Source organism: Agelaius tricolor, unplaced genomic scaffold, assembly GCF_023055355.1.
Source record: "Agelaius tricolor isolate 1412-34295 unplaced genomic scaffold, bAgeTri1.0.p SCAF_14, whole genome shotgun sequence".
Lineage (NCBI taxonomy): Eukaryota > Metazoa > Chordata > Aves > Passeriformes > Icteridae > Agelaius > Agelaius tricolor.
The window spans coordinates 17,860,646-17,885,186 of record NW_027269274.1 but is presented as its reverse complement, the minus strand read 5'-3'; the positions used below and the strand labels follow the sequence as shown (position 1 = coordinate 17,885,186).

Genomic DNA, 24,541 nt, shown 5'->3' with positions numbered 1-24,541 from the left:
CCATTTATTCTCCTGAGGCTCCAATTCCCCACTGCAAAAGGTTTGGGGTTTCTTTGATTCACTGCCTTCCTACACACCACATATTCCCACTCTTTGGGGTTGTGTTTCTGGCACTGAAAAGACCCATCCTATGCCTCTATGAACTTTAGAAAACTTTCATTCTACACCTTTTCATGTAGAATTGATTTTACACAGCACAGTTGTTGCAAGGAGTGCCAACTTCCAAACTGTGTTATCAATTTAATCAAAAACACAGCTGGGAAAAAAAAAACTTAAGGATATTCAGACTTCAGACAGCATTAAATAAAGCAGATGTGGGAAAAAAAAAATCTAAATTAAATGCTCTAAAAGCAGTAGGTGATCAGGTAAGGAACATTTCCCAGCACAGATTCCTGCATCATTTCCAGAGTGGGGGAAAACCTTTTTTGTATCAGAAACCCCCAAAAGATGTAGATGTACTACAGTGATGCTACACCACAGAGGGATGTTGGAGAGCAGCTCCTCACCATCATCTCCAGGGAAAATATTGAAAATTTCTTCCTTGGGCTGAAATGCCTTTCTTTTCTCCCCCAAAATTATAGTTCTGTCCAGTCATTACAGCTTCAGACCCAGGGGACAAGGATAAAAAATCCATAAAAGAGGAGCCCAAACTCACCAGGCTAAAATTCAGATCTTTACTTTGCTTCACTAAAAGCTAATTATTGGCACATGAACGCTAAAAAGATGAGGCATTCTACATCTGTCCTTCATCTGTGTGTTTCACAGATTTCTTAAATCTAGAATTTGAGTTACCATGTGACCTTTAGCTGATTATCAGCTCAGTGCACACAATTTCAGGGAGTTCCAGGAGTCTGTGTGCCTAAAATACCTAATTATAGCTCATTTTATCAGAAAACTCTGCACAACATCTTAAAAGAAATAGATTTTCCAGCTCCTTCCAACCTAAAATTCCAATCTAACCTTTTCCTGCTCCATCCCACCTAAAACTCTTTGGCTTTTGTTCAGTCTCTGAGTTTGGGTCCTAATTATTACTTGTTTTAGTCTATTACTAATTATTTCATTATAAAAAATTAAATGGCCTCTCTAATCTTCATACCTTGAGACTAACCCAAATATTTAATACTTTGGTAGAAATTGCCATTTCCCCTGATTGGTCACATCCATCTTGACCTCTTTTCACATTTCTTTCTCCAATTTTCTGACAATATTTTACAAGCACTTTCAATCCTAAAAATGGAGATTAATGAAGATAATCTCACCTACATCTGAACCACCTATCAGGCTTTTAATCAATAAACTGCAATTTCATTTCATGATTCCTCTGTGCTCCCAGCTCTACCTTGAGGGCTGCATCAGCTCACAACTGGTTTGAGGGTTGTGAAATGGGACTTGAAATATTTCCAGTCCTGGACAGGATTTTGTCATAAGAGCAAACTCAAAGACCTTAAGGAGGCCTGGACTTGATTCCTTTTTAAATAAACTAAACTAGAGATAAATTGAAGCATTTTCCTGCCTTCTTAGGAGCATGAGGATGAGGAAGGGCAGCAGAAGTGCACTCATTAATGTGAAATAGAATTTTGATGGATTGCTTTTACTAAAAAGTTGATGGGTATCATGTTTTCCATAAATATGGATCTATGGGATGACAGAGAGAAGAAAAAACCTGGGGAAATCCATATCTGGCCAGCTGGAGAGAAATTCATTTTGTTGTGTCATGATGTGAGCTCTGGAGGTTAAAGCACCTTTCCCCTTTTAACATCCATGCTATTGTAGCCTGATCAGTGTTGACACTCATATCCCTGAGAAAGAAACTCCAATTTCTACATAACAACCCAAGGGAGACTATTAAGAGAAAAGTAAAAAAAAAAAAAAAAAAAAAGAAAAGAAAAAAAAAGAAAAGGAAAAACAAACCCTGGCCTTGTTCTGCTGTTCTCTCTGTCCTTCTGTCAGCATCCATCACAAAAACCACCCAGCCATTAGCAGGGAAAGGACTGACTGACCACTGCTGCCTATGGCAGTCAAGAAGATCTAAGCAGATCTAACAGAGCTTCAGCCAAGACAGGAGAGCACAGCACCCAGAAATGGAATCAGAGTGCTGTGTTTAGCCAAAAACGCCATCATTTCAGAGCTATACGTGTAAAGTCTTCTATCTACGAGAGGCTTCAAGACTGATTGCAGAAAAATCCAATTTTCCAGGCATTACTCCTATTTTTCAGGTGTGTGATTGCTCAGCAGGTGAAATGCTGGGCATCAAACAGATCATGAGAAACAGCTGGTCCAGGGGAAAACAAAAGGATAAAAGAAGAAAAAAGAAGAAGGAAAAAACCACCCCCCCCCAACAAACTAAACCAACTCCAGTCTAAATTTGCAGACCTCTCTTCTGCCACCTTGGTTTCACTGTCTGAGGGATTTTATTATAAAATAAATTAAAGATATAAAAACTTGGAGCCAAATACTGAAGCAGCACCATTGGTTGTTAATGAGATCCAGAAAATGGAGCTTCCATGCAAAATAAGTGCAAGCAGAAAAATAAAAGAGGAAGAAAGTAAAATATAAAAGCAAATCATTTGGTTGTTTAAAAAACCCCAAATGACATATAGTTATTTAATGGCTGAATAGAAATATATATATAAGTAGAACTGGAAGAGGCACATTTTTCACTTGCACCATTCCCATAAAGGCTGAAAAAGCAAACTGCAGGCTGAACATATATCTACATTTTCTTTCTGTTAACAGTGAAAAGAACTTTTGCATCTTTTTCTTAAAAAAAGAATTAAAAATTCTTACATAAGGGTGAGCTATTTTATTCTTGGGATGGGATGCAGTTCTCTAAAATGAGAATAGAGAGACCAAATTACAACTAACAGGGACCATCTCAGAAAGATTTTTGTTGCCACCTGCACATTTGATGGCAGGAGATCATTTTAGTTAAGCAAGGGTACAATCCCAAGCCTGTCCTGCTGTGTGCCTGCACACTACAGAGCATTCCTACCCCACCTCACCTATTTATCAGCATTAAAAAAGCAGCAAGTGAAAGTATAACAAATGTAAAATCAAGCTTTAACAGGTTATAAACTGCTAAAAATAAACTACCAGTAGTTTACCACCAGCAGTACACAGAGCAGAGTTCAGCTCCTATAAAACTTGGCATCTCCTCAAGTTCCTTCATGCTACTGAACTCTCAGACCATTATGCAAGGACCAGAGGTAAAGAAAAATAACATTTTAGCTTTGTTCCAACTTATGGCAAATAAGTTATAGGGTAGAAGAAAAAAGCTTTTTCCCTTCAAAAGATGCATTTGCTTCAAGCATATTCTGTTATTTTTTGCTAAAAAAAAAAAAAAAATCTAAATTTTTTTTTACTGTCACAGTTTTATAACTTTTTCTCATAAACCAACCCATCTTTGCTACTAAAGAGAGATCCAAACCTGGCCAGCTTTGAACTCCAGCTCCACATCCTCAGCCACGAGCTTGCAGGTAACAAAAAGCCAGAACAATGAACTGCAGCTGAAGCGATGATTTGGGCAGAATTCCTTTGCAGTTTTGCAGAGAGTGGAGGAGAGAGAACATCCAGCTCGTGTGTCCCCAGCTGAAATGAAAGCCAAGAGGCCCCAGCCCTGCCCAGCTGGCTGATTTCTCTCACCTGCCAGGAAAACCACAGGTGATTCTGGTTCCCTTGAATCAGGGGAGAAGAAAGGGAAGCCCTCGGATAGGATGGAGCCCAACAGCCCCCTTTGCATTTTTAATTGCTGAGAGAATCAAATATAAACATATTTTCTCCCCTGTGATTCAGAAGATCTGCCATGTGAGGCAAGAGGAGCAGAGCTGCTGGAGATTTAAGTCTGCACCACAAAAATCTGTGTGAAAGGAGGAGAGGGAAAAAATCCATCCCTGCAGGACTGGGGTGTACAATGGGAACTGGCAGCCAAGGTCACTCCTGAGAAAGAGAGCAGCCAAAAAGGAGGTTTTAAATCTCAGTGGGCATTAGCTGAAAGACACACAGTGATGTTCTGCAGAGCTTTTAAATAGGACATGCACAAAGGATCCCAAGGAGATGGCTATCAGGCAGACCTATCAAAATACCTATTTCTTTTTTTTTTTGCCCAGGTTATTGTCATCCAGGGAGAATCACAAAATCATTTTGGACCAGAAATGAATAAGTACAGTTTGACAGAAATCACAGCCAGGCCCTGCATAAATACCTGACCAAAATGGCCTTGCCAGTAGCACCTGAGGGGGATGAGGAACATTTGAGAGCCCCCAAGCAGAAGGAAGGAGGGTGAGGGCCCTGCCCAGGAGCTGCCAGGGACACTTGCAGAGGGCACTGGGCACCGTGGGACTCCAGCTCCTCTCCCTGGCACCAGCTCACACCACCTGGCCCACGGGAAGGCACTCTGGGGACAGGCATATGCAGGCAGAACTGCCACATTCATGCTAAAAACTGGCTCATTAGACCTAAACATCCAACAGGAATAAAAATAAAGTAAAATAAAATAAAATAAAATAAAATAAAATAAAATAAAATAAAATAAAATAAAATAAAATAAAATAGAGTTTGGGAAGAGAAATTTCCAAAGCCGAGTGTTCTCTGCATTCAGCTTGAGGGAAAGCATCAATTTTAGCAGAGGGAAAATAAAATAAAAAGCCCATTCTTTCCTCAAAAACGTACATGAGTACAGACATTACTCTCTTTCTGCTTCACAGAAGCAACATTTGGAAAACGACTTAACCTTTCTATTTTTATCTGGGTGCATTCAAATTACCAATAATGTACAACATGCTGTAACAAAACCACTGATGTAGGGTATAATTTTCCCTCAAGCACATTATCCTAGCTGGTGGCTCAGAAAAATAAGCTGATAAAACAGCAGCAGACATCAATTGATGGATAAAAAGTGATCACAGCTATGTAGAATGCTGCTGCCCAACCTTAAAATCATACAATTAGCCAAAAAATACAAGCTGTAGGACAGGACATACCAACAACCATGCATTAGCTACGGGGTCATCCCAAAAATCCTCCTACAAACACATTTTTAGGCAGACCAGCAGATTATCGCCTCATAATTTAGCTATTAACACACAGATTTATTTTAAAGCCATCATCATGCCTGGTACTTTTATTAAATATCTTCTTCCCTGTCAAGTTCAATCGGGATCTCATCCTAACCATGATGAGCTTTTAATTTTCTGTGCTATTAATAGCAACTTAAAAATAAAATGTTCTCTTTTGAAGCTATAAAGCTGTAACTTTCTTTAGGAGCTGCAAGGGGGAAGAGAGATTAATCTTCCTACTCTGCATCTCTTAAGCTACATTAGTTATCTGCATATATGGGAAAAAACCCAGGAGAACAAGGAAGAAACAGGAATTTTCTCTAAGAATCCCTTAATATAATTCCCTGTAAGGATTTCACATGGCTGCAGCACAGAAATTAAGAATTACCAATATACGAGGAATAAATACTTTAATTACCAGGTAGGTTCTGAATCCTTCTCAGTGACCCTCATCAAGAGATAACAGATTAATGAATGACATAATTAGCTGCAGGATGCACAGAGTCCTGTCCAGCAAAACCCTTCAGCAGCTTCTCAAATTTCAGCACAACTGGGGTCCTCATTAATTGCCCAGCAAATGAAGAAAGATGGGAAGCTGGAGATGAGGCTCATGGCCCTCTCTGACCATCTGATACACAGATCAGATGCTTCCAGCTGCTCTTCCTCAGCTGCCTCCTCCCAGCAAGGGCAGAAGGGAAGGTACAAAGCTGTTCCAACCCTCTCTGGGCCTGTAGGAACAAAATTAAAGCAGAGTGTTGTACAGTCCCTGTCAGCATCCTGCTGCAGCGCTGCTTGCACTTGCAAGGAGTGACACAAGGAAGGTCAGCTCCAAAGCTTCCATCAGAACCACAGAGCCCCAGCAGCTGCAGAACAGCCCAGAGAAGGCTCCAGGGAGAGCTCAGAGCCCTTCCAGTGCCTGAAGGTGCTCCAGGAGAGCTGGAGAGGGATGGGGGACAAGACATGGAGCGACAGGACAAGGGGAAATGGCCTTAAGCTGGAGGAGGGTAGGGTTAGGTTGGATTTAGGAAGGAATTCTCCCCTGTGAGGGACTTGGGGAGGTCCTGGCACAGGGTGCCCAGAGCAGCTGTGACTGCCCCTGGATCCCTGGAAATGTCCAAGGCCAGGCTGGACACTGGGGCTTGGAGCAGCCTGGGACAGGGGACGGTGTCCCTGCCATGGCAGGGGTGGAATGAGATGGTCTTTAATGTCCCTTTCCACCCAAATCACTCTGGATTTGCTGATTCCATGACCTTGGGACACAGCCCAGGCCCTGGGGCTGCTGTGGGATGCGTTCTCTGCCAGTGCCTCCATGCTTGTGACCTCTCTTTTAGGCTATGGGCCCTGCCACAGCCATCGAGGCCTATCTTTATCTAAAGATTGGAACACTGAAGTGTGTTTTAATGAGGGATAAACTGAGACCATCTGGATGTCTCAGCTGCTACAGAGCATGATTGTTTGCTGATTTTAACCATGCCTCTTGCAGAGAACATAGACCTGTGCTGCACAAAGTGCACGAGCTCAGCTTGATTTCTCCTTGTAATCAAATGTGTTGATCTAAAATCTGTTTCCAGCAAATTACTTGTCTGTTTTGGGAACAGCTCCCTCCTCATCTCCTCAGCACGGTGATGGGGATAAGCAGAGACAATTGAGTTGAAAAGGTATTTTTGTGAGGGGCTGCTGACAGTGAGTGTTCCCAATGAAATCTTAAATCTTCCATTTTGGAACACGACCGCCATTTACTCACAAACTACATACCAGGTGCCAACTCAAATTAAAATCTGGAATTTTCTTTTATTTTTTTTTTCTTCAAGAGTTTTGGTTCATTGTTGCTGTTGTTGAGTTTGTTTGTTGATTTTTTTTTTTAACAGAGATTTGTTGCAAAAAAATTGGTAATTAATTGGTCCCATTTGAATGGTGGTGGCATGGGGACAATCTGCATTTCTTCATGCACATATTTCAATAGTTAAGTGTTCTGAGTACTGGATAACCATATTGCAATTAAGCTGCAATAGATCATTTGTTGATCCTGCATATATCCTGCAAGATAATGAGATTCTTTGGGAAGGTAAAGTAAGAAACTACTCAAAACCACCACAAAATTAATGGCGAGCAAAGGAAACTGTGAAAATTATTCTGCAGATTAATTATTAGAATATTGTCTAGGCAGCTGAGGTTTCTGTCAATTCTCAAATTAAACAGAACCAATAGAGGATCAAATCCAAATTTCCCACATTCACACAGATTTTTTCCATGTCAGAAGACTACAGGCACTGGAAACATCCAAATTCTAAAACTTTCAGCAAACTTCATGACTACTTTTCAAGAGAGCAGGCCTGGGTCTGGAAGTGGGGATGGAGTGAGTGTGCAGTGACTTCCCCCTAAACACCTCAGCCAGCAGGCACCATTAACAATTCCAGATTAGAACATTCTGTTTCAATTAGTTTAAGTGCTGTTAATTATGCATTCTCCAGGAATGACACCTGTGACTTCAAATTCCAAGCAGATCCGAAAATTAAAAAACTAAAAGCAACAACTGTTCTTGTAAGAAGAGCTACTCCAGGGATACTGAGATCAGAAGTAATTTAGCATATTTTAGCATGGTTTTTTCACCCTTTTTTAATCTAAATAAAGTTTCTGAAAAAGAAATTTCTATCTGTTGCTTTTACCTCCCAAAAAGTGATCCAACACAGAATGTTCTGGCATTTGAACTTAAGGTGATTATTTGAAAATGACATCCTATCCTGTGTTCTTTTCCTATCAGAGTATCAATAAATGCCTGAAAGGGAATTTCTGGCTGAGGTGTCTTGAGATGCTTGGGAGAAATACCCCCAGAACACCAAGACAAGCTGACTGCTCCCATTTATTAGGCTCCATCTGGTACCAGGAGACATTGCTCTATTGATTTGTTGGGCTCAAAACCCTTTCAGGGACAACATATAAATCCCTACAAAGATTTCAGTTGGTTACTGCTTTGATTCCCACTTCTAAACCCAAACGGTTTGGACCATTTGAATTCATGTCACCCATCACCAATGGCCATGCCAGATGTGCTGGAAAGCCACATCCTTTCCTCTGACACCAGGCCCACAGATATTTCACACTCAAGGATTCACAAAGAAATTAATTCTGGCATTAGAGATGTGGAGGCATCCAATGGACCAACAAAATTAAATCTCTCCCTCTACAGGCAGAAGTGATAATGAGGAATTACCAAATTCTCCAAAGATCCAGGCTAGTGCTGAACATGCCTAAAGTAGGCAAATTTATTAACCACAATATTATTAACCTGAAATATTATTGGTCATATCTGTGCCTTGCTGTATTGAAGTTTTAAAACAAGTTTTAAAACAAGTTTTAAACATTGGGATTTCCATGATTAATCTGTTTGAATCAAACCCTCTGCATTGACATAACACCTGAAATGTGCAAGTAAACAAAAGACAAAATCCAGCTGTTGCCAAGGTTTTCACACCCATCAACTCCTACATATTTCCTAGAGAAGCAAACTCACACCTCCTGCAACAGCTTTGGGTTTCTTTGTTATGTTTTGTGAACCCATCTAAAATAATTCAGACATCAGAGAATTGAAATTACCATGCCTCTAATAACATTCAGCAATCTCCCAATCTGTTAAAATCAGAAATCTTACAGAGAGAGCACCCCCACAACAATCTCCAGAATAAAAAGGAATTGTCAATTCTTTGCATGCTTAACTACAACCCCCAAAAAATAAAAATACAAGCTTATCTCAGAAAATTAAGCAAAACTGATCAAAGCAGAGCCCACGTCTCTGATTTGCATGCACCTAACCCACATGCTATCACAAAATGCAGATCCAGCCCACTCCTGATGGCAGTGAGCAACTCTGCCAGGTTGGGGATTAAAAAAAACAAGATCCCATCTCTTGCTTCAGCCCATCTCAATCTGGTGCTCCCCATGTAAATCAATGCAGGTTTTTTAGCATTTTAAATCAAGACAACTTTTGTTCACATATGCTCCTGTGATTATTGTTTTGCCTTCTTTGAAAACGAACAGAAAACACTTCCTCAGATATGTTCCTTAATCACCTTATGTTTATCTTGCTTTTTGTCACTTCTTGCAAGAACAAAACTTCCCAAGTTCTAGCACAGCCATTTTAAAAAGGACTTACATTCCCACTGTCAAAAATGATTTGTGGAAATAGAGGGAGTGGGACAGACCCTTCCCATCTCTGTAACAGCAGCTCCAGTGACCTTGAGGAAAACAGACAAACAGGAAAAACACACAGCTGCCATCTAAACCTCTTTAACTCTTCCTGGAAGCTGCAGTTGCCTGGTGTCACCCTGAGACTGCATGTGCACCTCATTTGGAGGGTCTGATGCCTTTTTGGGACTACCTAAAACCAGAGGCCAGGCAGAATTAATAAAAAGCTTTTTATTCCCTTAATTCTGCCTGGCCTCTGGTTTTTGAAGGGTCTTCTCTTAATTCTGCCTGGCCTCTGTTTATTGAAGGGTCTTCAGGTACATTTTGGGCTACACACAAAATGGATGATGGGTCAGGGGTGTTTATACTTTTATCAGTTCGGTCCATTTGCACATTGGGGGTTCATCTGCCAATCCCAGCTGCAGGTAATGAAGTCATTGAGCCCAAGTTTGCTCCCCCCAAGTCCCTTTTGTTCCCATCTCTGGGCCCTGGGGCAGTGAGGTGTCCTTGATTGCCAGGCCTGGAGAGGAATTGTTGTGTGTGCCCAAAATGGGGAAGCTGCAGCTGACACTGGGTGTGCAGTTTGGAGTGACACACTAAAGAGTACAAATAGATGGAAAATACAAAAGCTAAAATGCAAAGGCATCATGGAAGCCCTCCTGTGGCCCTGTGTGTGCTCAGGCTGTGCATTTCCATCCCAGTCAGGAGGCAGTGACACAGGCAAAGCTCTGTGTGTGTGTGTTTGCTCCTGTTCAGCTGCTGCTCTGCTTGACCTGATCTGCCACTGGCAAGCACAGGCAGCAGAGTTTATTTGCTGAATCTGTTTACCCCACTGTCAGTCAAGATGTAGGATATGCTTAAACAGGGAACAGTCAGATTAATATAATTGAGCTGCAGCTCAGAGCAGCCAGGGAGCTGTGCTGGAATGGCAAAGCACTTATTCCCTTCTGATTAAAACCTCCCCAGGGCTGTATCAGTGTAAAGACACCAAACCAGGGATGCACAGGGGACCCTGAGATGGGAGTCTTTCCTTTTGGGAACAGCTCACCAGCTGGAGAGGAAGGAACATGGATCACACAGAGATAAGTTGCCATTTTAATTGCATAAGGAGCACTGGTGGATTTGTCATTCCTTGTGACAGAGCTTTCTCCCCAGAGTCACATTCTGAGCACAGCTCTGTTGCTATTGTGTGAGACATTTCATGCACCAGGGTGACAGCCCAGCACACAGATCCAGAGAGCCTCATAAACAGCCTGTTCTCATTGACTCCAGGGAGAGGTGCCTCTCTGCCCTTCCACAACAGATCTGCTTCTGCCCTCCCTGTCCAAACACAAGCAAAGGAGCAAATCCAAACACAAGAAAAGGAGCTCAAGTCCTCAGCACCATCAGACTGACTGAAAACCACACATTTCTTTGTGCTGGCAGTGCTATTTCCAGCACAGGGGAAAACAGACAGGCAGCTTGCAGGTGGCATCCTCCTGCAGGGACCAACACTGCTGGCACAGATGGCACAGGAAAAAGGGAAATGCTGGTGCTAAATCCATTTGCTGAAGTCTTTAGGAGCCTTTGCACTTAAACTCTTTAGTACCTCAGCACAACAAATCCCAAAGTTGGAAGGACTTGTCCTGACTCACAACTTGTCAGGGAAGTAACACAGAGAGTGAGGTTCTCATGGTGGCAGAGGGGTCCTCAAGGCCTGGCACCACAGCTGTGGCTATGGCTGGGAGGAGAATGGCCCCAGGGACAAGTGCTGTGGGCAGCTGGAGCTGCACCACACCAGCATCCCACAGCTGGGAAACAATGACTTGGTGCCACCATTGACTTGGTGCCACCACTGACCTGGTGCCACCACTGACCTGGTGCCACCAGCGACCTGGTGCAGTGATTTCAGTGACATTTGCCCTAGAAATGAGCCCTCCAACTCCAGCTGAAGCACACAGGAGCCACCAGTGGCACAGCACACAGGAACTATTTCTGTATCTGTGCAGAGCTGATCTTTGCCTTTTCTCTAGCCTAGATTTTGATTTCCCCTAAGTGATCAGTGCTGGCCTAATTCTACTCCCATTTACATCAGTCGAAGCTTTACCATCAACTTCAAAGAAAATGGATTTAACCCAATATAGTTCATTTTGATAAATTCTCCTTTAAGAGAGAAGGACCTCTGCTTCTCCAGCAGAGGATAAGATGATGTATTTTTACACCAGGCTTCAGAGGCAGATGACTTTGCTGTGCCCTACATTCACATTTTGGGTTTGAGCAGCACTGCAGCTCACAGCAGCTCAGCTCTGGCTATGTCTCAGCTCTGGAGCCCAGGCAGGAGATTTCTCTGGGAGAAGACAGAGCAGAAGCCCCACTGCAGGTTCACACTCAGCACACACAGGGCAGGAACAATCAGAAGGCTCTGGAAAGCTTCCAGCCCCAGCAGGAGCACTCTGAGGCCAAAGGCTCAGACTGAACCCAGTCGGACACGAGAGCTGCACAGAGCCAGGGCTGCTCCCCACTATTGATCTGCCTCTAATGCATCCAAAGCCTTGCTGATGGGGACATTGCAAACTCCACTTTTACCTCTTATCTCCAGCATCTTTTCATTTCCCATCCCTTCCTAAATAATTCACTCAGCATAACTGGTCTGTGTCTCATCCCCAGATTCTTATTTCAGTCGCATGAATTTGGATTTAGATTTTTTGGATTATAGCCTTGGAGCTGTGCCTCCCTCTTACAGGGACCTGACTCCAATTGTTAAAAATTCCCTCCCAGAATGAACCTTCCAAGACACTTTGTTTAACATTGCATTAACCAGCAACTTCTTATCAAGAACACATCCCTTGTAAACAAGATTCTGTAAAAAATTATTTGACACATTAGGCATAGGAACTTTAGTCCAACTTAAGCACCAGCAAATCCACTATCAGAACAAAATATTGAAAAGGAGCACTACAAAAATCCTTCAAATGAGGCTCAAAATTCAAAATCAGATCACTTGCCTAGCAGGAACAGCAGTGGTTTAGGCTTTTCAGCTTTTACAGAAGGCAGGACTGTTGCAAAAGGTATCTCAGCAAACACTGCAGTGGCAGGGAAAGGAGCAGCACTGAAGGACTTCAGGAGGAATTTCTTTGCAGGAAGGGTGATGAGATATTGGAAGGAGCTGCCCAGGGAGGTGGTGGAGTCACCCTCCCTGGACATGTTTAAGGAGAGCCTGGATGTGGCACTTGGTGCCACTTGGTTGGTAGGATGGTGATCAGTGATAGCTGGGACTGATGAACTCAGAGGAGTTTTCCAACCTAAATGATCCTGTGATTCTGTGCCTTATTAGAAAACATTTTATCAGAGGAAGAGCAACCCCAACACAGTTCATCACAGATACTCAGCAGGAAGGGAAGACAGATACTGTTGTAAGTGCAATTCAAATATTTCAGCCTTTAACCAGTTCGAATCCCCTTTAACAACGATATCCTATAATTGTTGCAAACCCTCTGTCTGCAGGAGTATCTCACTCTGCCTCTGTACACAATGATTTCTTTTCATTCTTTCCCCCCTATACCCCAAGATGGGGACAGAACCCTCCTGACTGTCAGAGCTTTTGCCCCAAAACCAAGGTACACTGCAGCCCCCCCAACCTGGGCTGGCTCATCTGCCTCTGCTTTCCCTGATCTGCCTCTGCCCTCCCTGATCATCTTCTGCCCTCCCTGATCTTCCTCTGTCCTTCCTGATCTGCCTCTGCCCTCCCTGATCTGCCTTTTGTCTTTCCTGATCTGCCTCTGCCCTCCCTGATCTGCCTCTGCTTTCCTTGATCATCTTCTGCTCTCCCTGATCTGCTTCTGCCCTCCCTGCCCACCCTGTCCCCCAAGGCCTCTCAGGGATAAAGGGACATCTCTAAGGCCACAGAAGGATGGTGACACTTTCCCCCAGCAATTTTCCCTTTAACCAGACAGGGGGTAGTAGTTTCCAACCAGTTTTCATCCCTGTAACCTTACTGAGCCCACCCTACACTTCAGAGCTGACACCTTGTGTTAATTGAGCATGTTTTATCATAACTCATTTTCCTCTTTACTCACACTTCCCCCTCAGACACAGGCCTTTATCAAGATGATTATCAGATGTATTATTTCCTATTTTATGGTGCAGGAAGAACTCACCCAGAGGAAGGTGACACTCACAGGAAGGGTGCTTTAACAAGAGACATTAATTAGCAACCACTATAATAACACCACAGCAACAAGTGTCAAACCTCCCTACATGGACTCGAGCAGTCAAGATTAAGTTAACATTTTTTCCTTATTACCCTGACTTTTATATAATTTCACACCATAAATGGAAAAGTCATCTAGAAATTTGGGGCAGGTCATTTATCACTGTTGAAAGCAACTGCACAAAAATGTCTGAGATGGAAGAATTTCAGTAATGTTTTCTGAATTCCCAACACAGAACAAGACTGTGCTGCTTTGACTCCTCCTGTTTCTGCACTTTGCTCTTACCTGTATGAATTCTACTTGCTGGAATCAATTAAAGCAGCAGAAGATCACAAATCTATCACGGAAAGATGTAAAAGTCCCATAAAGAGTGGCCAGTAACAGCCCATAATAACAGCTAAGCCTGAGCTGCCATTGCAAATCAGTACTCCAGGACTGCCAGAGGACTCAGTGACTCCACAGGACAGCACCCACAGAGGTCCCATCAGAATAAAAGCTGTCCATGACTCACAACAACACTCATAGGGCTCAGGCTTCCCTGCATTCCTGCTTGGAAACCCCACTTCAAATCAAAGAGCTCTCTTTTGGTTTGGGGCTTGGTTTTTGTCCCAGTGTTCCTAAGAAAACCATGGGATGATTTAGATTGGAAAGGACCTTTGAAGGTCATCTAGCCCAACTCAGTGCCAACTTCAAATGTGGAACAGCTTGCTCAGGGTCATGCCCAGCTGAGCTTTGAGCCTCCCCAAGGATGGAGATTCCCACCCCTGTCTGGGCCACTGTTCCCATGTTGGAACACCCTCCTGGTGAGAAAGCTATTTATATTTGACCAGAATTCCCCTTACTGGAATTACAACTTTTACCTCAAATCCTTTTGCTGTGCACCTCGGGGACAAGTCTGGATTTTCCTTCTTTTATGACCTCCACTGGGTAAGGGAGGAAAGGAATAAAACCACATCCAGCTCTTCTCCTGAGAGAGGAATGCAGACACTGCCAAGCCTCTCCCTGTGTGCCACGTGCTCCCACCTTGGTGGCCCTGCTCTGGACTCCCCCCAGTCACCAGAACCTCTCCTGTACTGGGCAGACTGGTCACAACTCTCCAGCACAGAGCAAGGAAGTTAGGAGGAGTGAAAAGGACAATTATTGACAATTACTGACGAGCTCAGCGCCCAAATCTTGGCTCAGTTATCTCTGATAAAGCAGTTGATGTGCACCTGCCATTCCTGAGTGCTTTCCCTGAGCTCACAATGCCACCACTCACCCAGAGCTGCTGAGAGCAAAGGAACAGTTGGGATGAACTTTGCCAAAGTCCCTGGGAAAAGAATTTTATTTTCAGAATCAAGAATAAGTCTTCATAACTTGCACTGGAGGAGGGGAAAAAAGTTTCCATACAATGAAAGCCATCCATTTAATCAAAACATTAATCCTGGAGTGAATTTTCTGAACACATTTGAACCTCAAGGTCAAAAGTTGCAAATGCAGATTAAATACATTTCTTATATATAGGATTAGCCACACAAAAGAGATTGTTTTAAAACTTGTTTTCCCTCAATCCACAAAGTATTGGAATTAAGGGACTTGAAAAATCAGCAAAGGAGTTTGATACATTTACAAATCTCCATTCACAGCCCTATCAAGATAGCCTTGCTAAAAAGAATTAATTCTGATTATCGGGGGGAAAAATTGTTTGCCTGCTTTAGCAGGTTACAAAATTCCCAAAAATACTTAGAGAAATATTAAATTCTGCTATATTGGAAGTTTTAAATTATACAAGATAATGCAATATATAAAACTGAACAGGACCATTATGGATCAGAGCAAGGCAGTGGCAGATTATTAATCAATCACCCCTGCCTTTGTTTCATAAACACAGTTTGAAGAATGAGGCTTTGGCAAAGGCATATACCAAAAAACAAAAGCAAATCAGAGCAGAATTCAGAAATCAACAACTCAACCACCTTCCTAAAACCAAAATGTATCCAGAGGGGCTCTGCTGGGGGAAAGGTACACTGAGAGGTGAGTACAGTGGTAGAAATACAAAGGACTAAAATAATCAGCATTTCAGTGGGGCCACAGAGTCAATAAAGAGAGAACTGTGTATGAATTGTGCATGAAGGCTGTGGCTGTGATCTTTAACCAAAATCAAATCAGCACACATCCAGAAAGAGCAACAGGGAGGCAGGTGGCAGCACAGGTAACAAGTGGTGGCACCTCCTGGCATGGGAGAGGACTTGAAATCAGCTCTGAAACATCTTCCAGCATCCCTTGGGGCTCAGGGCAGCAGGGATGGAGCAGCCCCAGCAGCCGGGGAGAGCAGCTCTGTGGAGAGGGGGAGCTCTGCCCATGGCCCCAGAGGAGGCTCTGCTCTGTCAGGAGAGGCAAGCAGGAAAAATGGAGAAAGGAGGAGTCAGCAAAGTGGCTAAAGAGCAAGAGATGCATTGAGGGCTTTGCCAAATATCTGCAAGGCAAGGGAGAAGGCAGGGAAGGAGAGGGATTGATACAGGCCTTCACCCTGGGATTCAGGAGAAAGGAAAGCTGCCAGCACTGCTCTGCAGCACAGATTTCTCAGGTCCTCATGGGTTAGAAACAAACATCCTCATTTCTGCTCCCCAGATTTGTTACATTATATGATATTATATTGCCATGCTCCCCAGGAACAGAGCACTCTGGCTGTGCTGGCCAGCACTGACACCTTGCTGGCCAAGCACGGCCTGGGTGCTCACAAGAAGAGAGGGCAGGGAAGCTCAGAGCAGGGCTCTTCTAAAGGCAAAGCCAATTTGGGCAACTTGAAGTCAACCCAAGTTTCAGAAATAAAGGCTGAACAGCTTTCTGAGGTGCTCTGAAGCACATTTTCTGCTGGATGAATGCGGATTTTGCAACACTTGCAGATCCCATTAGCAGCAAGGAGAGCTGTAGGACTCAGTGCACACGATGCATTATCACTGAAGTGACCCCTATTTAATTACTGAAGAAAATGCAAACACTTCCCAGTTGATTTTTACAGTGTTAAATAGCTTACAAATTGTTGCAGAGATGCTTTTCCTGGCATGCATCAGGTCCAACACTTGAGCAAAGTCATTCCTTCACTTCAGCTGAAACCTGGGCCCTCAGTGATCAGCAACCACTAGGAAGGGACACTGCCCTTGATCCCCACAAAAACTGTGGTCATTCTTTAGGAGTTTCACATCTTAACTTTAAAAACCAGGCAATTACAGCTCCTTCACGTTCTATTTTATGGTTCCAGCAGTTTTCTTAACCTTGAGAAAATTTGGCACCGTTATTCTAATTATGAGAAGTGGGAGTACATGAAATCTTTCCAGCAAAGGAGAATCTGAGCTGGCAGATGCATGAAATTCTATCCTGCAAAATGACAGAAGGGGAAGTAATGGGACACTAGACCTGTCACTTACCCAGGTAAGTGCTGTAAATAAAAAACTACATTCTTTTAAGCTCATTCAGCTCTTGATAAATTGACACCAAGTATGGATATTGTTACAAAATGCAGCTGCAGTAACTCGAATTGCTTATTTACAAAACCTGTTGTCACTGTAACACAAGGACAAGCAGTGTGTGTGTGTGTGTGTGTTTGTGGTACATTTAAAGCCCCAAACCCCAGAAAGGAAAGTCTCCCATGTGTGTCCTGACACAGCATCACAGATGAAAAATGCATGCACTACTGAGCTCACACATTGGGTTACAGCCACATGGGAGGACTGGGGATTTAAATACCCCACTGGGCCTTTTCCATCTCCATCACTGCCCTGGAACCCAACATGCACAATGCCATGAAGGCTTTGGAGCCATCACTCCCTAAAATTTGGAGAAAACCGAAGCAGTTTATATTTTTACAATTTCCCATTAAAACCCTCAAGTTTATTAAAGTCTCTGTGCTAGAAATACTCAAAAGCTTTCACTCCAGTAAAAGACACCATTCCACAAGGTCTCCTCAAGCACAGGGAAGCTCAGTGAAATGCAGGAAGGGCCTCACAGACATTCCAGTTGCAGAGGGCAGAACTGAGCTCTCCGTGATCTCCTCCACAGCAGAAACCTTCAGAGATCCATGCAGTCACAGATGTCCTCACACACATTTCAAACCAGACTTCAATCCCTGCTGCATCCCTCTCTGTGCTGTACTTGGCTAACCCCTTACATAATCCCAGGACTTCCTTCTTTTCAAGCACATATAAAATAGTCTGAGTTCAAGCACGGAGATAACAAAGTCGTCAAACAAATCTGAACGCTTCCAAAACCTACTTTTCTCTTTTGACAACTGTCTGAGAACAGAGAGTGCAGAGAGCTGTTCCTCCTTTAAATTTAGCTTCAGCCTCTGTGAAAATCCCTCCCAATGCTCCAGCATTTGCTGCCTGGTCTTTCCATTCAAGTAGAATGGGGCAACGAACCCAAATTTGCTGACCCATTCCCGTGGCCGTGGGATTACAGAAGGGAAAAAGTGAACACGTGTCTGAACAGAAAACTGAATTTTTAATATTTTTTTTTTTACATTTAGGGTGTGTGTTTGAAGCAGTGGGACAGGTGCTGCTGCACCTCTGTTTGGCACAGCTCTGTGTGCCAGGGAAGGAGCTGGTGCTGGTGCTGCCCTCGGAGCCACGTGAGCTCTGGAGATGCTCAGATGTCTGCCTGACATGGGATTGCTCTGAAATTAGAACATTGCCCCATTTTCAATAAAGCCTCCAAGATCCCAGGGTTGTCCCTGTTAGCAAGGGATGTCCTTGAAAACGAGGACAGCTGATGACCTTAAAGAAGGAGGGTAATTAGTCACAGCCCTGCAACCTTTTCTCCTAAAGAAACAGTGATAAAAGTAAACTCCTATTAGAATATCATTAAATGCATTATTATGCAATACTGGTTACATAACCATGCTTTACCAACTCGGGGTATTTTCAGGCAGAATTCAGTTTCACAGAATTGCCCACACAGAAAGGTTTTTTAAAGTATGAATTGTCTCTCTGGAGGGGATGGAAAAAGCTCAGGTAAACTGATGAATGGCAGATTGGCTGCCAATATTTCACATCCAACTTGAACCCTTAAAAAAAAAAAGTCTTTTTAAGCATTCCTTTTCAGCTAATTTCTCCCAGAGAAGTGATAAAATTCATAGAAGCATTTGCAACTCCAAATATATCACCCTATCCAGACATCCAGTACCATTTGAATTTCAGCTAAAAATTCACTGTGAATCCATGCAAAAATCAAGGATAAGCAAAATTAGACTACATTAAGCATGACAGCTTGAAAAATGTTGCTGCATTTTATCAAAATTAATATTGTCATCTATTTTCCTCTGTCCCTGCTTCCAATAACAAGGAGGAATACTGATGCATTCTATGTTTTACTAAAATATTTAATGTAATTCTACTCATTTAGCAACTTTAATTCATTCAGAAATGTTCTAACCTCCAAAGTAAATACCTGAATATTGTTCTTATTGGTGCCTGAGCTCAAGTTAAATAAAATTCACAGCTATTACAAAGTCTAAAAGCAAGAAAAGAATGAAACAGGAGTGCATGTGAAATTCTGACAAGGCAAAAGCTGGTGCTGAATGGATTTTTAAAAGATCAGGTTTAAAAAGACAGGATGTACATTTTCAAAACAGAAATCTACATGAAATATAAGCATTAGTATTATTTAAAGTTCATCAGTAAGCTGCTTATTTTCTTGCCAAACATTTCCTTGCAATATCATCCATTTACTGCTATCTATGAAAGTCATCCCAAAACACTGCATTTGTACTGGGCTACAGTGACAATTGTTAAAGGGAAAACAAACAGCTGATGAATATTTCAGGTACAGCATCATCTCTAGGTAATAAATCCAGCATAGTTACGTTTTTCTTTCACATGGCTCCGTTCTAATGCATCATTTCTACTCCCATCCTTCCCAAAAGCCAAATGCAGGGGACATTTTCGAAGCAATTACCATTTGCCTTCCGGCTGTGCAAACTAATAATGGGCATTCTCCCTCTGTCACCAAGCCACATTCTGTGCCTCACACCTTCCCACTCAGGGCACACACAGCTTGTGCATGCCTGGAACCCAAAACCAGAGCCCAAAACCATCCAGCCAGAACCAGAATAACCCTGCTGGGCAGCAAAGCACAGACCTGCTGTGCAGAGCATACCTGGAACTCAAAACCAGAACCCAAAACCAGAGCCCAAAACCCTCCAGGCAGAACCCAGAATAACCCTGCTGGGCAGCAAAGCCCGGAGCTGTTGTGCAGAGCATCCCTGTGCCGTACCTGGAACCCAAAACCAGAGCCCAAAACCAGAGCCCAAAACCAGAGCCCAAAACCATCCAGGCAGAACCCAGAATAATCCTGCTGGGCAGCAGAACTCAGAGCTGCCATGCAGAGCATCCTAGTACCTGAAACCCAAAACCAGAGCCCAAAACCATCCAGCCAGAACCCAGAATAATCCTGCTGGGCAGGCAGCAGAGCCCGGAGCTGCCTTGCAGAACATCGCTGTGCCATACCTGGAACTCAAAACCAGAACCCAAAACCAGAGCCCCAAACCAGAGCCCAAAACCCTCCAGGCAGCCCAGAATAACCCTGCTGGGCAGCAGAGCTGCCGTGCAGAGCATCACTGTGCCATACCTGGAACCCAAAACCATCCAGCCAGCTCAGAATAACCTTGTTGGGCAGCAAAGCCCGGAGCTGTTGTGCAGAACATCGCTGTGCCATACCTGAAACCCAAAACCAGAACCCAAAACCAGAGCCCAAAACCCTCCAGGAAGCCCAGAATAACCCTGCTGGGCAGCAGCAGAGCGCGGAGGTGCCGTGCAGAGCATCCCTGTGCCGTACCTGGAGCGCCGCAGCCGCGGAGGATGAGCCGCGCAGGTGAGCCCCGCTGCCGGAGCAGCGCTGGCCATGGGATGAGCGAGGCGTTCCCCCAGCACAGCCCGGGGTGTGGCAGCAGGGACACACCTTTCCTGCTTCTCTCCACCCCCTGCCATGCCTGCGTCTCTGGCTGGCTCCTTCCCAGCCGGCGGCACAGGGAAGGGAGGCAGGAGCGAGGAGCGCTCCGGGGAGGGGGCGATGCTTTCCCTCCGTGCCGCATCCCGAACAGCAAAATTACAATCCCACGGTTTCCCAGGAACGCCAAGGGGCCCTGGCGGAATTCAGCAGCTTGCAGGGAGGTGGATTCATGTGAGCAGTCGGTTTCTGTGTGCCCGGTCCCCGAATGCACCGTGCCCACCCCAGGAGAGCCGGCCTGGGCTGGGTGCGCACCCCAGGACAGCTCCTCACACCCCGAACCATCGGGAACTAAAGAGCTGAACAAGAGCCCCTGCAGCACTCCGAGCTTCAACAAGGACTGATCAATACCACTCAGACAGTTCCAGCCACCACCTTTCACCTTTTTAGTTATTTACTGAGGTGCTGAAACATGAACCCAGCAGCAAGGAAAGCCTTCACACCAACCCAAAGTGCCTGGCTTGACATGTGGTACGGGAATATTTGGGGAAATTAGAGGGGGTGGATTCAAGCAGAGGATGAAATTGAATCCCAGCCTCCCTCTCTGAGCCCTCAACCACTAAAACATCCCAAAGGAGGGGAGGCAGCAAAGCCAGGGCTGCCATTTTCAGCTTTTCTGCCCAGGGTTGGACACCAGGGGCAAGCCTGGCCCTATGGTTTTGTACAGCTTGCCCAAATTGAACTGCAACAAGTTTGGGGTTTTTTGTTTTCTGTAATCAACACAAATATATTGAAATACTGTTCTCAGTTTCAGAGGAAAGAAAGAAATAGAGGAAAGGAAAAGAAAGTTCCTACTACCTCCAAATTTTTTAAATGTCCGCACAAAAATAGGTGGGATGAGTTGGACAATCCACATTAAACCAATATTTTTATGGAAGAGATATATACACACATCAAGTTCCTATTATTAGTAGTAGTACTAGTATTATTAGTATTATTATTAACCCCAGGCACTTTCTCACAGGTAAAAATTTTCTCCCATCAGTAAAAGACAGAATTGTCATTAGAAAAAGAAAATAATGATAAAATATCCAAAAGTAAGAAAGTTTAGTGCAGCTTTTTTAACTATTGTCTCATTTTCTCAGGAAACATTATTATATTTTAATGGTGCAAATTAGGTTTATCACTGTCACACTATGGAAATTAACTTCTGATTCCTCTAAATTACAGACCTTTGTATCTGTAAGGAGTAACATTTTCTCCTATAAAAGTAAAAGGACTTTTAATAGAGTCTAGAAGAACTATACTGTGATATTTAAAAATAAACACTGTCAGACTTACCTGAGAAAATCAAATCCTGTGAGTTGATGGATGTGTGACTGGACAGAATTTTAAAAGATCATTTCACATATACAGACCCTCCAGGTGAAGAAACCAACAGTCCCAGGTCTTTAGATTTTGGGACTGTAAAAAGAGACTCCAAAAATACTCAAGATGGTTTCCCTCAACTATTAAAATAAGTGGTTAAAACCTAGGTCATTAAGAAATTTAAAAATATACAGAACAAAATATGGCACTAAGCTGTTAGAAAAGGACATTTGAGGCATGCAAATGTCCCAAGATAAAACCAAATTACACCTGGACAGGAAAGCAACATGTGCAACCTCACAAAATATTATTCTTAAGCACTGAGAAACAATTGCTGTTGGTGAGAGGACTCCTTTCTTGAGTGGAAGTGATAAAGATGATAAAGACCTATTTGTTATGTATTTTTAAATAATTTTTATTCATATTCCAGATCCAAACGAGAGTCTGAGAAAGAAAAGCCCTGAAACTGCTGAGCTGTGGGTTTCAGATTGTTGCTAACCCCAAACCCTGGAGCCCCTCTTCCTTTGGCACCATTAAACACCTTCAGCTCACCTTTCCCTGGTGTCCTGCAGGTCTTTTACACCGATTTCTCCTGAAATCAACTCACAATTCCATCGGGGGCTCCCTGCAGCCCAGCACAGGCGCTGCCATCCCACCTGAGCGCCCGGGGCGGCTGCCAGGGCTGCCCGGGAGCAGCCGCCATTCACGAGGGCCTCGCACGCTTTGTGCCAGGGCAGGCGGTGCCCGAGCAGGGCTGGCACAGCTGGCAGAGCCCCGGGCACCGTGACCTGCAGGAGCACAGATTCACGAGGGCCTCGCACGCTTTGTGCCCAGGGCAGGCGGTGCCCGAGCAGGGCTGGCACAGCTGGCAGAGCCCCGGGGCACTGTGACCTGCAGGAGCACAGATTCACGAGGGCCTCGCACGCTTTGTGCCAGGGCAGGCGGTGCCCGAGCAGGGCTGGCACAGCTGGCAGAGCCCGGGGCACCGTGACCTGCAGGAGCACAGATTCACGAGGGCCTCACACGCTTTGTGCCAGGGCAAGCGGTGCTCGAGCAGGGCTGGCACAGCCGGCAGAGCCTGGGGCACCATGGCCTGCAGGAGCACAGATTCACGAGGGCCTCGCACGCTTTGTGCCAGGGCAAGCGGTGCTCGAGCAGGGCTGGCACAGCCGGCAGGGCCCGGGGGCACTGTGACCTGCAGGAGCACAGATTCACGAGGGCCTCGCACGCTTTGTGCCCAGGGCAAGCGGTGCCCGAGCAGGGCTGGCACAGCTGGCAGAGCCCGGGGCACTGTGACCTGCAGGAGCACAGATTCACGAGGGCCTCGCACGCTTTGTGCCCAGGGCAGGTGGTGCCCGAGCAGGGCTGGCACAGCTGGCAGAGCCCCGGGGCACCGTGACCTGCAGGAGCACAGAGCACCCCTGGCACGGCACAGATCCCAGCCTGGCCCTTCCCAGTGCCTGCAGCTGGCAGGGAAAGGCACAGCAGGGGCAGAAGGCAAAAATCTGCCACGTGGGCAGAAGGGAAAAATCACTTCAAAGCAGGCTCTGAATCTTTCTGTATACAAATAAACTCTTTTTTTTTTTTTCTCCCCCTTTTTCCACAAGGTAAATGTTCACCAGCAGCCGCTCCCAACCTGAGCGCAGCAGGGTAAATTTAAGAATTAAAAGAATTTCTTTCCCTTGCCTTTGGGATACTTTCCATTCTGAATAACTCTGAAGTTGTTTTATCTAAATTTACAGAGGGGGGGTAAAAAAATTTAAAAAAGGTGGTTGGGGTGGGGAGTGTTTAAAAATTACAGAAAGCAAAGGGGAGAAGTTTGGTTCACAGCACAGGAAAAGAACATTCAAGACCAGTCCAAGATATTATTTTGGGAAAGTCACATTTGCCACTGCTCTAAAATTTGCATGAAGCTCAGGGTAACTGAATGCTATCTTCACATTATATGATATAATTGTCTTTTTTAGGCAGACATATACACATTTTCCTGTACATAATTGTAACTTTCTGGACTAGATGAATCTGCAAACAGATAAAACATGGCTTCTTAACCAGGTAGCTTTTAGGGAATCTTTAACAGTAAAAACCAGATTTCAATTTTTTAAAGAGTTATATGTAAGATAAGAGACCAGAAATCTGTATCAAATCATTTTATCAAGGCATAGGCACAAGGCTAAAGGAGAGAGTGGAATTTCAAGAAATGAGAAAGGAGGACTGGAGATGATGGAATTTATGTGTGGGGATGAAGAACAAATTAGGTAACAATACTGGGAAACAAGTAAATAGAAAATGGTAATAGAAAAACTAGATTAATTTAGTTAAATAATTTTAAACTTTACCTGCTTTTCCATAAATTTAGCAATGTCATTTCAAATTCAAGAATACAACAGCTCATTTAAAAGAAACTACTATTTTTAAACAAAAACTGTCTAGCAAAAGGCTGAAATTAAAATAAAAATAAAAAAAGGTGGGCTTGATCCAATCAATACAGTCCTATCCATTACAGTTTCAGGGGTGACCTTTACATCAGATCTTTGCATTTTTGGAGCAACTCTGTGTAAGCAGAGCTGAAAATGGTGGAAGAGATATGAATTCTGATAAAAGGTGTAGACCCTTTACACCACAGGTGTAAAATCCATGAAGGAGTAAGAGCTCTGAATTCTGACCAAAGCTACAAGGTAGGGACCCCATAACTGGACCCTGATCCCCCAATAACCCAGAGTCTGCTGGAGCCCACAATTCCAACAGCTCCCCTGTTTGGAGGCCCCCAGGAGGAGGGAAATGATGAGAATCTGATTCTATGTTCTTCAGAAGGCTGATATATTA

The 24,541-nt window shown here is 44.1% G+C and overlaps 1 protein-coding gene across 16 annotated transcripts in view; it reads right to left on the bottom strand.

The window, feature by feature from the left end:
- The window catches only part of ATP2B2 (ATPase plasma membrane Ca2+ transporting 2), a 414,874-nt gene that overhangs the window by 183,825 nt on the left and 206,508 nt on the right, over positions 1-24,541 (bottom strand). The window contains exon 1 of one of the 16 annotated variants that reach the window (XM_071440021.1): positions 20,237-20,358. The exons of the other annotated variants lie outside the window; for them this stretch is intronic. The gene's annotated coding sequence lies outside the window, so the exon portion shown is untranslated. Of the gene's footprint in view, positions 1-20,236; positions 20,359-24,541 lie in introns of those variants that run through there. 16 annotated transcript variants of the gene reach the window in all.